This window comes from Calidris pugnax, unplaced genomic scaffold (genome assembly GCF_001431845.1).
Source record: "Calidris pugnax isolate Ruff unplaced genomic scaffold, ASM143184v1 scaffold68, whole genome shotgun sequence".
Lineage (NCBI taxonomy): Eukaryota > Metazoa > Chordata > Aves > Charadriiformes > Scolopacidae > Calidris > Calidris pugnax.
The window spans coordinates 2,102,789-2,117,272 of NW_015090921.1; the positions used below are offsets into that span (position 1 = coordinate 2,102,789).

A 14,484-nucleotide genomic window follows, 5' to 3' on the forward strand; every position below is an offset into this window, starting at 1 on the left:
ATGAAGCTCAGAGCTGTAGAAAGGAAGAAGTCCTACTGGGGGAGATGACAACCTAACTGATGTGATTTGCAGCCAATTCAAAGAGACTCACAGACCTCAAAGGAACAACGTGGCTATTGCAATTGATTTTTTTAAAAAAGAAAAGCCTCTACAGTAAGTCCTGCAGCAACTGAAAACCTTGTTGGAGAAGCACAGAGCATCAGATGGAACTGATAGGAACGTCACTGAAAGAAACCCAAACCCAACTTGTATTCCTAGTCCCACGTAAGCTCCTCACCGATGCTGGTATCGGATGGCTCTGGACATGTCTGGGCATGGCACAAGAAAGTCCTGCCTCAGTGCATCTCCACATTCCTTTAAACCATGCAAAAGACTCACTCAAACATTAATTATGGTGCAGAATGAATCACCAGCAGCAGTACTGCAGTAATATCTCAAAGGAAGAGTTTGATCCCTCAGCTGAGGGACTGAGGGACAGTGCTCAGGCCCCACTGCCTTCAGTTCAGTGACCCAGTCTTGCTGCATCCCAGCCACAACTGCTATGTATGTTCTGGAAAGCAAAAGAGGACAGCCTGATAGGATTTCAAAATTGTGTCATCCACACAGCCGCGACTGACAGTGCAAGAACGAAACTTGCTGTCAGCAGGACATCTGGAGCCCCAAAGGGAGTTTCTAAGAGACTGCAAACTTCCCCTCAATATTTGAGAAGCCTGAAGCTACCAACAGGTAGGGGAGTATAAATCCATGTGCGCACCCAGGACATGGTGAAAGATAAGGGCTGTCACCCACTATCTTCACAATGACCAACCCACAAATTCCTACTTCATGTACCAGCCTTCAGCCTTCCCAAAACACCATAGGCCAGACAGGAGAGGTCTCTTGTCTTCTCTGCTAAGACACATAGTTTTTTAGTTTTGTAGACCCAGTAACAGTTGCAGGCTGTGGAAAACTGACCTAACTACGAACAGCAGCACTCTGGTGCTAGTTTAGGTTGCTTCACCTATCACTTTCCCTACAGGCACGCAAGTGAGAGGCTGTATGCCTAGGCCAGGGAGTTAATTTTCACAGAAATACATGAAGATTGTTTCCAAACAACTAAAAACCTTGCCAAAAATTTTACTAATAATCATGTTGTTAGAGGTTCACATTTAATTTGCACCAGCACTTCAACTAGAAAGGTAAGAAGGGTGATACAGGCTGTAACTGCAAGAGGGAACACTGTCTTCTTGACATGATCTGCTGTGCTGCCTCCCACTGCCTGTCAGTTTTAGAAACCAGGACTGGCCAAGTGACAAAAGATGAAGCAATCACTTGTCTCTAACACAGCGTCTAGAACAGAGGAACCTGATGACATACTCCAGTGAGGAAGCACATATGGATGAAAGGCTAAGAGAAATTGCCAGCCCTTGCCATCCATGTCTCAAACACACCCTACTCCATTTCTTCCCTCTCCCTTTTTTTTTTTTGAGACAACAGAACAACTTGGACACCAGAAAAACTGCAAGAGACTAGAGGTGGCAGCCCTGGCTCTTGCACCTCATGCTGAGTGCCAGAAACGTTCATCACTTCCCCCAGTAACAATCTCATTTCATCCCATTTCCTCAGCTGAGCCCTCTTCCAAGCCCAGCTGAAGCACCCACTTACTCATCGGGAAATCTTCGATCTGACCTGTCGTCAACAGAAACAAAGCTACAGAATATGCCTAATTCCTGTCCCACATTCAGCGAGTAAAGGAGCCAGCACTGGGCAGCACGGCACATAAAGAAAGCAAACAAGCTAGATGCAGTTACTGGGACACTTCTGCTAAACAGGTCTGTCCTCTCCCTGGTCTTCTTTGTTTGGTGCCTTCGGTGAGAAGTTTAAGAATCAAGAACCAGACCAGATGGAAGTACATCTCCGAAGAAACTGTACTGTGGATGCAGGAATACTCAGAGGAATAACACAAGCCCTTTTCCTCCAAATACTGGATGTTCAGAGGAAGTGGTAGCTTTTTAGGAAGTTTGCGCAAGTCTCTGGGATCTTTCAAAACAGGATTTACAGGTCAGAGCCCCAGTCCTGTAGATTACAAAATCCTACAGCCTTCTGCCAAAAGAAAATTCATGGTTATGTTTCATTTCTGTAATGAATGACAAGCGTGCTCTCGCCAGCATGTCAGCATCAGCAGAAGAGACCTTACATTTGTATACATGTTAACATGACTCTGCTCACACGTCACACAGCTCTGTGTCACTTTGCCATCGTGCATGGGCCTAGCAGACTGCTGGTGGACAAACGCATCTGAGAGGAAGGGCCACCTTTCTGAGGTACCCAAAGGAAGCATATAATTTGGCATTTCGCCTTCTAAGTGTGTTCTGACATACAGTACAAGTCACCCAACCTGAATCTACCTCTCAAAGCTGGGCTCAGAACAACACATAAGGGTCTCTGCTGGAATCTAAAGCACAACTTGCACAGCGGTGATGCCACCTCAGATAAAAAGAGCTGTTTGCAGATCTAAATGGCCTAGAAAAAAAAATTTTTTTAGAGCTCTCAGAAGCATAAAGACAACAACTGAAAAAAGTTTGCAAGCTACCATCAGTCCCCCAAGCTGATAAGAAAAGAAAAGCAAGCTACAGCCTCCTGATTGCTTTCATTTGCTGCGGAGCTAAGCTTCAGCTGACCACAAGCAGCTGCCCAAGTGTGCAGCACCAGCCTGTGAGCCCTGCAAGTTGTTGCCACCTCTGCCAATTATGTAAGAGAGTCTTACCGGTCACTCCTGCTTGGACAGCCTGCTCCTCGGGAATGGGCAGCTGCATTCTGGTCCCTTGCCCCCACTTTAAGGGTCTTATTCCCACCTCTGCCTCTCTAGCCCTGAGTTTTAGAGCCCTCCCACCCTTTCCCTCTTACTTTGGCTTTTACTTCAGCTACTGAGCAACTCCTTTATTATCTACGACATTGCTGACTTCTGACACAGCATTTGCCCACACATTTGTCTCTTCCTTTGAGCTGGAGCATCCCTAAGCCTGCTTGGTTTCTCACTGCAGCACCCTGTTCACATTGTGAAGACTTCCTTTGGGCTGTCTCTCCACCCTTGGCTTTAGTCTGGTCTCAACACACACCATGCCATCTCAAACCCAAGACGGGTATGGATGCCATAGTAGAGTTCAGAGAACAGCAGCCAAACTGACTAACAACTGAACAGATTAAAATAAACAAATGTGTCACTTGGTTGAAAGAATAATGGGGATAGAAGCAGAAGGTGTAATGATGGTGTACAGCAGGATGAAAGGCATTCTTCTCAAAGATGGTACGCCTAAAAGGAATAGAAGGACACCAAGGAAGTTAAAGTTAGGCTATTGACAGAAAAACACCCTAAAGGTGAGTTCTGGGAGATTGGAGAGCAGTCTCCCTAATTTTCCTCCCAAAATTATACCTTACAACACAAGAGAAATGCAAAGAGGTCTGCAAACATTTCTAAATTTGAACCTAATACAAGTTAGATTCTTTAAACCCACAGAATATGCCATTATAAACAAACAATGGCAGCAACAGGAATTCCAAGCCAGTTTCACCCTGCCTCAGGTAAGAAAGAACATAGGACTGAAACAAAAAAGTCTCTCTCCACTGAACAAATTGGTTAGCAAATGAATTAGGATCATAAAGCACAACTGTACTACCAAACAGAATGCAATAATTCAGGGCAAAATCAGCCCAAAGTACTTTTGCTTTGCTGCACATGTTAAAAAAAAAAAGCCCCACAACCAAACTCACTCCTTGTCTATATCTTCAGAGCACAGAATTTGTTTCTTTTCCTACACAGGCAGTGGATCCCACTGTTTTGGGAACAAGGCTTCCCAAATTGTACATCAGATGAAGACAGAATGTGCCGACTCCAGTCCTGCCCAAGAACCTACAAGCTCTGCAACAGAACTCCTTACTCCACCAGTAAATGTTTTGCAAGAAGTCAGGGCTCCTCTTCACGTGCCTCAGGAGCAGGAGATGCTCCCTCCCCTCTCATTATTCCTTGAGCATCAAAGGCCTTTGTCTTCACCTCTTCGCTTCTGCCTGATCAAAGAGCGCCATGTCAACACGAGGAGCAAGAGAAAAAGAGAGTGTGTGTGTGACTGCTTTCAGGGTGGAAAAGATCCTGAAGTGGGCTGTGCCTTTCTGTTTCCTCTCTCCCGACTGCCAGATGCCCTTGGTCCTGCAACTGAGAGGAGGAGAAAGGAGAGGAGGTTACTGGAGTTCATTCACACTGCGCGCAGGGCTGCGCTCGCCTCTCTTCCTGTTTGCATGGATGTATCAGCCCCTCTGACAACGGGAGAGAGAAAAAGGCAGAGAGGGAGAGAGAGGAGAGGATGGTAACGTAGACTTTTCCCAGGTTAATGAACTGGAAATGAGTAACAAATGATATCGGGAGTGATGTGGCCACCTTGCTGCCATGAAATTCCTTTAAAGGCCATTGACACAAGTTCCTTTGAACTTTGGAAAACAGCACAAGGCAGATGCAGGTAGCAAAGCTCCAGTCCCTTCTAGGCTTTCTACTCTCACCTCAGCTTTCAAGCTTCTGGCTCACCTAGAGCATAACCACCTGAGGAACAGGAAAAACTAGGGCATGCACTAGGTTACAGCAAGGAAGATGTCACAGTAGCAGCCCCCCCACACCTTCCTTCACACTTTCTCAGCTCTGTCTGCCAAATGAGCCTGTGTCCCAGCATGGGGAGCAGAAGGAACACAGTCACTTCAGAGCAACACCAACTTCTGTACCACCTCGGGGACAAGCACAAGCAGAACTTGCCGTTTGTAGCTGAACTGCAATAAGCTGAACCCCACATCTGGCTGCAAATCCAGCTCATCAACAGCTCAACACCACTATCAGGACCTACCTTCAGACGGCAGGAAGCACAATTGAGGCTTTGATGGGGGCTTCCAACAGGAAAAATCCCATCTGTGCTCCTCCCAGGAGGATGGAACACACAAAGCACAGCAGCTGCCCCCCCCTGCCCCTACCAAAGGGGCAAAGCTCTCTGCCACTCCTTGGGAAGAAGGGGAAGGGAGGGGATCCAGCCTGGAGCCTTCTCCACAGAGTACGTTTGTCAGCATCAGCTATAAAAGCTCCCTATGAAAACTCACTTTAAAATGGCAACTGCATTCTTTTGCCAGTACCACTTATAATTTCCCCAAGCAAATTAAGCTATCCTACCAGCAAGTTCGTTTTTCCCTTGCACATCTAAATGTATCGATGCACCACCAGACACACATACAGAGAAACAAAAGAATAAAATCAAACCTGAAAGTATTCACACAAACTAGAAGACTTCCTACTACTAAATAATCTGCTAACTAGCAAGACCTTGATTTGGAAAATTAAAATTGAGATGTTTGCAGCTTATTATTCCTGCTGCTGACCAGCTCTTCTACATCCTACGTCCAGTGACAGCTCATCACATCCTACCTGAAGGCTGAAAATGAGACCTGACCCCACCACCTTAGTTTCCTTATAAATGCCACTGCATGGCAGCACGAAAAACTCACTCACAGACTCTGTTTCTTTCTGGATTCCTTCTCCAGCTTTAATCAGCCATCAATATCTTGTTCTACAAAACTATACATAGCTATGCAAAACATAACAGCCAACCATTCTCTGAAACAACAGTGTGAAGACCTAGAGCTTCCTTAGTCTTCCCAGAGAACAGGGTTTACAAGACAGAGGAAATACACAAGTGTCATACAGATCAGAAGTAATGGCAATAACCAGCTAGGTACAAAAAGCTGTTTATTTTGGGTTGGTTTGTTTGTTGTTGTTGTGTTTGGTTTTTTTTAAATGGGGCTTGCACAGAAGTGAAGAAAGAAAAAAAAAACAAAAGACGACAAAAGGAGGAAGAGTTAGAGGAGGAGAAGAGTTAAAGAAGAGTTAGAGAAGCCTCTCTCTTCAATCATTGTGGACTTCCATGGGGGCACCACATCACAGAACAAAAGAAAACTCTACCTTGGATCCTACATTCCTCCTTTCCAACTCTTAAGTCTCACAGATGTTACAGCCCTGCTTCAGGGAACACAAGTCTGACTCGTGGTAGATTTGAGATGTCATCCCAATGCCATCTCCAAACTGAAGTGAGAGATCAGAGCTTAAAAACAAAAAAACAAAGAGGAAAAAAAAAGAAGCAGCAAGAATTAATACCTAAAATAACATCCTGATATTGGAGATGCCAGAGAAAAGGGTTAAACCTAGTCCTTAAGCAGTAGGAGAACCAACTAGATTATGCCTAGAAAAGAGCCCTGCAGGACTTTTTTCTGCACAGGGAAAACGATAATGATAAATAATCACAAAACGTAAGTGTTTTTCTGATTGTTTCCTTAAAAATAATTCCATCTCCACTAAACTATGTGGTAAGGGAATAACATTCCATGACCCATGCCTATTCTAGCCAAGTGCCTTTATCAGTTAGCATCACAAACTGGAAATCTGCTCAGCCCATCTCTTCAACATCAGTATCCCAAACTGCTGTTGACTGCTCCGAGCAGGAACACAGCCCAATCCCCTGTCAGCACCAAAGTACTACTAAAACAGAGAAAAGCAGTAAGAAGCAGCTGCAACATGTAGGATATATCACAGCAAAGCCAGAAAGAAAACGTAAAAGCCCTCGATTCCTAGCCCTTGTCCAGACCACCTTCTCCTTCAAACGGGTTATCTCCATCCTCTAGAAGCTATGAAATAAAAGAACACGAAGAACAGAGGGAAAAGATAAAAGAACAGAATAAAGGGGAGGGCTGTTTACAGCACAAGTCTTTGCTCATTTTTCTGATTTCTTCCTTTCCTCCCACTCCAGAAGTTCTTTCATCAGCATGCTGCATATCACCATAACTGACACAAGACTGTTTCTGGGAAACAGCCTTTTTACAATATATCTATATTGCACTTAGTATCCAAGCACCATCCTACCTAAAAGCATCAATCAAAACAAATACTACCGCTCACAGGCAAACCAGAAATACAGTACTGGATTGCAAAACAAGGCAGGAAACTCATTAAGATTCCCTTAAGGGCAGTAGGGGAAAAGTACCAATTCCCATTCATAGAAATATCACCCCTAGATGTAGCACAGAGATCAGGAAGAAATGACAGTACTCAAAAACACCCATATGAAGAACACATCAGAGGGATACCGGAATGGAATTTTAAATTGCTTCAAAGTAAGCTTGACTGCGAGCCTATTCCCCACTCATCCATTACCAGGGAGATATTTTGGCAGGTTTTGCTAATGCTGCTCTTAGAAGACAGGCATGGGTTCCTACCCTGCACCAGATAGATGTATCCAAACCTGGATCGGCCAGAAGGCTGCAGAAGAGCAGGAAGAGAGATCAGAAGAGCTGCCAAGAAACACTATGAAGACTGACACAGGGGTGCAGGTAAAAATAAAGGACTATTAAGAGCTCTGTTACAAAGTAAACTTCCCTGCTTTTGACTTTACTATTCCGGATCCTGGCCTATGCAGTCTATTTCTGCTTTGGGAGTCATTGCAACTAAGCACTTAAAAGGTAAAATAACAGCAAAATAAGGAGGTATATTTTTTGTTTTTTTTTATAAACCCACAGGTTGGAAGCTAGGAGGGAAGGGTTAAAGGTCTGAAAATGAGAGAAAGAGGATCTGTGTGACAGGAAGGGAGCATGTGAGAGGGCGTGTGACAGGCTGTGTAGCAGAATGTGTGTGTAGATCTCATTCCCTCCGAGGCTCGTGGCCAAATGTTGGAGCTGAACTTTCTGCAGACTTTGTCCTGCCAAGTCATGTTCCCTTCTCACACTGCCTGACATCACCACAAATACTCAGCTGGAAAACAGTCCAGAGCCGGACAGAGTCCACCGCTCAAACACTGGCCAGTGAAATGGCTGCACTGAGGGCACACCCACCAGATGGGAAACCACAGCCACCAAATCCCCTCGCAGGTTATCTCCAAGTGCCCAGGAGGCCTCATCCACAAAGAGATTGGAAGTAATAACAGACAAATGCCTTTCTATTCCCCAAGTAAAGTAGCCCAGAACAGACTGAAAGGCTCCAATAGAAAAAAAGCAAAAGAACATAACCATCAGGTTGTCAGGGTTTGTCACAAGCAAGGTGCTGCATGCAAGGAGCCCACTCTGTTCCCAACTCTGGTGAAACCTTGCCACGAGGAGAAAGAAGACACCACAGACGACCCAGGAGCTAGTGGTTCTGCAGAGAGACATTCTGGCAGGGTCTGTGTGAAGTAAGCAAGCCAAACCTTATACTGTCATTTCGTTATCACCTGACTTCTCAGAAGAAATGGCAAACCCAAGATCAATGCTGGAAAATGCAAACACATCATCCGAGTGCGCGGGGGCAGGCAATGGGGCTAAATCAACAGGTGGCTGGATTTCTTATTTGGATCCTTGTATCAAGGGAGAAGGGTGGGGACAGCCCGTTGATTCTGGGACACTGCTGAAGGCACCACCCAGAGCAAGTATCAGGGAGTAGCAGTTGGAGATGGTACAGAAACAGGAGAGGACAAAGTCTGCAGTGTCTTCTTGTTTTCCCTTCAACCTTCACTCCCAGCCTGCTGCTTAAAAGCAGAGTAATAGAAAACACTCTCAAAGTACAGGCGAGAGGGAGAAAATTCATGTTTTCTTCAGGCAAAGGTTTCTGCTTTCTCTACTCCTGTTCTATTTCTAGAGAAACAAACAGCAACTTGGGAGTTTTTTTGCAGACCAGGGAGAATTTTTTCTTCAATCCCATATAGCTCAGAAAGCTAAAGTTCCTCTTCTCAGATAAGCCTAGATATCAGAAGCTCCATTATACGATCTGTGCTTATCAGTACAACACTCCTCACAACAGATGTTCTCTCTTCCTTTGCTAAACAAGGGAGTTTGACACCACCTTTAAAGGTCTAGCAGTGCAAGCTTCCCTGCCTGCATCCTATAGGGACCTTAAATCTTATCCTTAGGGCTTCCTGCCCAGAGCTGCAGCAGCCTGAGAACCTGTCCCTCTCAGCAGTTGTAAACACAGAAGACATCTTTCAAACTTCTTCCTGGCCTCTCCTCTCCTACAGATGACAGCCAAGGGTGGGGAAGCAGTCAATCAGAAGACCGGAGTCACAAAGTTGGTATTTTAAGGCAAGGTGACAGCTTCTCCTCCTGCTCTCAGAGGGCACAGGAGCCGGGTGAGCTGCCCGGTGGCAGCATCAGAGCAAAGCCTCAAAGGCTCTCCCAGTGCAACTTTGTGTGCCCACAGACATTTGCACGTGGGTTCCTGCTGGCAGGCGTGCAAGAAGCCTCTGCACGTGCATATCTGATGGCCTGAGTGTGTAAAATCCTCCAGGAAAGTTCACTGACATGGCATGTGGAATCCTTTGGGGGCTGGCACGTTTCTGCACGTATGACCCTGGCAACCAAGATACACTATGGAACTGTCACAGAAGCCAACCTCTTTGCTCTCATTTTATAAGGTCCCTAGATAGACTCTTTACATTTCAAACGTTTTCCTTTAAATAGATTTTACATACGTTTTTCAAGATTACACTCATTCAATGTACTTTTAAGTTAATGACAATTTATGATAGAGGCCAAAACAGGCATTTGAAAACACACCCTATCCAAGCAGCACATTGTTGCTGGAGAATGTTTAAAAAGCATAATTCCCAAACTCAAGAAAGTCAGCAAGTCCACAAAACTGGAATCCACTGAAGCACCAAACCAACCTTTCTTTAAAAGGCAGAAAGCTCAGTTTCTTCAATTCATTTATTATATTAGTTTATTTCACTCAAAGCTGGGGGAGGCAGCATAAAATGGGGGGGAGGTGTTTCTCTCTTCCAATCTCTGGATAGAAACAAGACAAGGGAGGATGAGTTATGCTCATTTTAAGATCTGGAAGGACACAGTGCCCAAAAACAACCAGTTCATTTTGTTAAGTACAGATAACACTATCCTGTTCAAATGAGTCAGTTTTAATAGAGCACACTCCAGCAAGGCTATTTTCTCTTATGTATCCACTGCGTGATTTGTGTGATTATAGCCTAGTTATTAAAAAATTTGCACATTTAATGTGACCACTTTATTCAAATGCAGTTTTGTACAAGTCACGCGGAAAGAAATTATTCACCCAGTAAATACAAATGACTGTTTTCTAATGTAAACATTTACTGTGATATAATAGCATAAATGGGTGTATGTAGATACACCGTATCGTCCTGTTTAGCAAGAATTAGTAATGGATGAGTCCAACCAATTAGAAGAAACCTTTCTTTTATATCGAGTGCAAAACAAAGCTTAAATAAATTATTTAAATCACCAGCTTTAATCATGATTTATATCAGCAAGTGGGATGCCTTGATTTAAACCAATTAACCTTCGTTGTTTCATAGCTGTGGTAGCACCAGGGGGCCGAGACTGCCCCTCTCCCTGGAGAGAGATAGGATCCAACTTCCATGCCCAGTTCGCTGCAATCAATTTTACAAGTACACTTGCCAATATTTTTTTTTTTAAACCTTAAAACAAACCAGAAAGCCTTACATGCCAGGAGACACCTACTCACTTGTCAGTCATCTGCTTTAGCAATCAGTCTGATACTCACCTACCATCTTTTATTTACATCTCGGAGAGGTTTCTGTACACAATACAACCTGACTCTGCAGCATGGCTTTTAAATTGCTTCAGTCCTCACATCCCACGAGACAGTTCTACTTAATCCTACAGACACCAGTTACGGTCTGTTCAAAACAAGAACCAAGAGTTCTCCTTCTCTAACGCTGTTCTCTTAATTTCTTCATCAACATCCCACTAAATAAAGGTTTATTCTTTTCCCCCAGCTTTCAACATACTGGAAGCTCTGCAGTGCTCTGCTCTTTTCTGTGCACTACCCTAATTAGCCTTTGCCCTCCCCAAATAAGGCACTTTGACATATACACTATCAAGCTTAAGTGATTTATGAAGTTATACCAAAATTGAGTACATCACCTTAACATTTTCTTTTTTTTGACACTCAATACAGCAAGTAATTTTGCTTTACAGGAAATCTGGTTTTGAGATCTCCAGATCTAAACATGCAAGCGACGCTGGCTCCAGGGGTGTCTCCCCTTTAGTGAGGACACAAGAAAGGAATTTGTCTGTGCTCCAAAAAATGGAAAAAAGGTATTTTGGCCTGAGCAGGAAGTCACAGAACACAAACCACACAGGAATGCTAAAGTAGCCCACTGTACCACTTCTAATAGAGAAAATTTTAAGATCTGCCAAAACGCGGACAGCCTCATCTAATTTAACAATATTATACACATCTCAAACCCAAACTGACTACAATACAGCTTCGAGCTGCAGTAACTGCAACAAAAATGCTAAGTCAAACATTCTCCTTGTATACTAGCAGAAGTATGATCTAATGACCAAGTTCAACCTGTTTGCAACCTAAACGCAGACCTGCACCTGTCAGCAGGAAACACTCACTCCCCTGCATTCCCTCTCAAGATGAAGTTCCTTCCCAACCAGACCGTTTCCACAGCCAAAGGAATGTGATTCTGCCTTCCTAAATTATCAGGCTGTGAGGAAAACAAGGTATCTTTGTATAGAATCACAGAAGGGTTTGGGTTGAAAGGGACCTTAAAGAACATCTAGTTCCAAGCCCCCTGCCTCGGGCAGGGACACCTATCACAGGTTTCACCTCAGCTCTGAAACATCAATTTTTCTCCAAGATTGCCAGGACTGTGAATCTTATTACTTGGGGGTGGGAGGGAAGGGATAGGGAGTGACATATAATCTGATAAGCTTTCCTATTCAACATGCAAAGACCCACACACCAGCAACAATGAGACTTTCACAGCAGCTGCTTCCAGAGCAGGATCACCCTTCAGTGCATTCAAGACAAAGCACATTATATTCTATAACCTTCCTTGGGCAGATGGGAACACGACTTCCAAAAAACAGCAACAGTTACAAACCTTAAACTCAAAATTTTCTGAAAACTGTCAATCTTGATAGCTATACAATCACAGACCAGTTATAATCACAAAAGAAGTAACTTTTGAGGCCTGAAACCATCACCAGTGGATCAAACATTTAACAGCAGCAAAAAATTCTGTGCTGTTTACCACAGAACGAGCGGGCTGAGTTCTGAGGACTCAATACTAAAGAAAGCATCTTTCTTGGAGGAAAATAAAAAGTCACAACCACCAAATGCACTTTAACACACAGGGAACACGACTCTTCCTGCAGGTGTGAGATGAGGAGAAGGCAGTAAACTCACACCCTGTGCTTGCAGGGCTGTGTGCCTGTTCTCCTGCACCCCCTCTGCCTGCCTCCTCGCCGCACAGCCAGCCGGTAAAGGAGACAGGCTGACAAGGCACAGAGAGCTGCGGCAGCAGTCACTGGAAACAACTGAGGACAGTAACCCGAGGCACACAGCCAGGACACACTAGTTCTGTGATGAAGTCTCCCTTTTCTTTTTTTTTTAGATTAGGGAATTATATCGTATCTCAGCTACAGTGCTTCTCCTTGCATCCCTTCAGAAGTACCTGCAGGTTTTCTCCAGCAGCTACAGATCTCCCAAGCAGCTCCACAACAACCCATCTTCTGTCCTTGGTGAGACTGGCTTAGATTTATTCCCCTCACATTTTGGCGGCGGGGGGGGAGGAGACTTAATTATTTTCACCCTTGCTTTTCTCCCACAAAAGCTGGCCTTCCTGCATGAAGGACACCGCACGGGCGCATGTACATTTGAGAGAGAAATGTCACTAAACTCAGTGCTAGCTTTCAAAAAAGGGGTTACATCAGGGAGCCACGCAGTCAGGCTGCCCTTGCAAGTCTTGCAGCAGCTGTAATCTTCTGGCAAAGGTGCCAGAGGTGCGATAGCAGAGAAGCACAGCAAGGCCAAACCCCATCTGGTCCCGGCACAACGTGTACCGCATCCAGTGCCCTCTTTCCACAGCCCAAAGGAAAGAAAGGCTGAGCTCAGCAACACTTGGCTGAAGTTTCCAAACTGTATTTGCTTCCCTAACTAAGAGATACCCTTTTTTGTTTGTACCTCAACAGGGGGGGTTATGTCTTAAGACTCAGATACTCCAGAAACTAAGCCCACCATGCACTTAAAGTTAAAAAACCCCAGCTTTTCCTTTTTCTTCTTTCTATTCTTAAGTACAGCCTTCTCCCTGACACCTGTGGAACAGCAGACACTCCACGTACCTTGAAACAAGCAGCAGAGCCGAGAGGACTCTTCCCTACAGACAAACATAACCTGCAGTCATAGCCAGAAACCGGCTGACACGCAGTGATCCAAACGGTTAGTCAGAAACATGACTCAGTGCTGGAGACTCCCTCAAAAAAAGCCTTGCAGTGAAGGGCCCAGCTGTGCCTTTAGGAAAAAGAAAAAAAGGTGGGAGGAAATTTCAAGGAGATAAAGTATTTCTGTTTCACCAGTGGTCAGAGGTTTGTCTCTGGCCCATAACGAAAGACCTGTCGTGAGGGACCTGCAGAGCTCAGCACAACGAGGGGGGGCGAAAGGGCGCAATTGAGGGTCATCACCAATGTAAGCAAAGTTACCTTTTAACAGCAGACAAGTTTGTGACCTAGAAAGCTCGCCATCCGGGCTGACAGGATACAACAGGTGAAGGAGACACAGAAAGGCAGAGCCGAGCAGGGGGAGAGACGAGGGAAGAGGAAAGCTACCAAGTTACCACAAAGCAAGTAAAAACGTCTTTGTGCTGCACCCGGCAGCCTCGGGGAGAGGGCAAACAGAGAGCTGGGCTCTCCAGACGCACGGGGAGCCATCTCCCCCTCCCTGAAGGCCGGCTCCAACTCCCTCGGCCCATCCACCTGCCGCTGCCTCCCCGTTCTCCCGGCTCTTTTAGCGGGGGAACCCCTCACCGGCGCCTCGGCTGCGCAACCAGGCGGCACAGGCCCCGCCGCCGCCTGCAACACAAACAACGCGGGGCCGCCGGGCCTAAGGAACCGAACCCCCCTCCCGGTGCCGTGAGGCGATGAGGAGCGGGGGGGGAAGCGGGTCCGGCGGAGCCGCCCACCACTACCAGCCCGGCCCGTCCCCCCCGCCAGGCCCTCGGGGGGTTCGGCGGGACGGGCCACCGCCACCACAACCACCACAACCACCACTACCTCCTCCTCCTTTCCTTCCAGCACTTTCCACGCCGGCACCGGGCCCGCAGGAAGCACTGTCAAGGCTCGGGCCGGCGCAGGCCGCGGCGACCGGAGAGCGCGTCCTTGTGCGTCCGTCCCCCCCCGGGAGCAGTTGGGCCTTTCCCCCCCTCCTCCACAGCCAGAACCGAGGAAGAAAAGTTACCGGCGCGGCTCCCCGGCGGTGTCCGGCCGCCCCCCGTGGCGCAGGTGCTGAAGCGACCGGCGGGAGGGGCGGCCCGGCCCGGCTCGGCTCGGCGCTGGTCCCGGCGGAGCTGAGGTGATGTCACGCGCGGCGCGGCCCCGGGTCACGTGCAGGCGCCGGCCCGCCCCGGGCTGAGCGGGAGGGGCGGGGCCTCGCTCCTCCTCCTCCTCCTCCCC

At 46.4% G+C, this 14,484-nt stretch overlaps 1 protein-coding gene across 5 annotated transcripts in view; it reads right to left on the minus strand.

The window, feature by feature from the left end:
• NR1H3 (nuclear receptor subfamily 1 group H member 3) overlaps positions 1–14,403 on the minus strand; it is a 29,167-nt gene extending 14,764 nt beyond the window's left edge. The window contains exon 1 of one of the 5 annotated variants that reach the window (XM_014950313.1): positions 14,270–14,403. The gene's annotated coding sequence lies outside the window, so the exon portion shown is untranslated. Of the gene's footprint in view, positions 1–2,746; positions 2,762–3,750; positions 3,767–13,158; positions 13,311–14,085; positions 14,104–14,269 lie in introns of those variants that run through there. The other 4 variants (XM_014950315.1, XM_014950314.1, XM_014950316.1 and 1 more) reach the window with 4 other exon arrangements.
• Between the last annotated feature and the right edge of the window lie 81 nt (positions 14,404–14,484).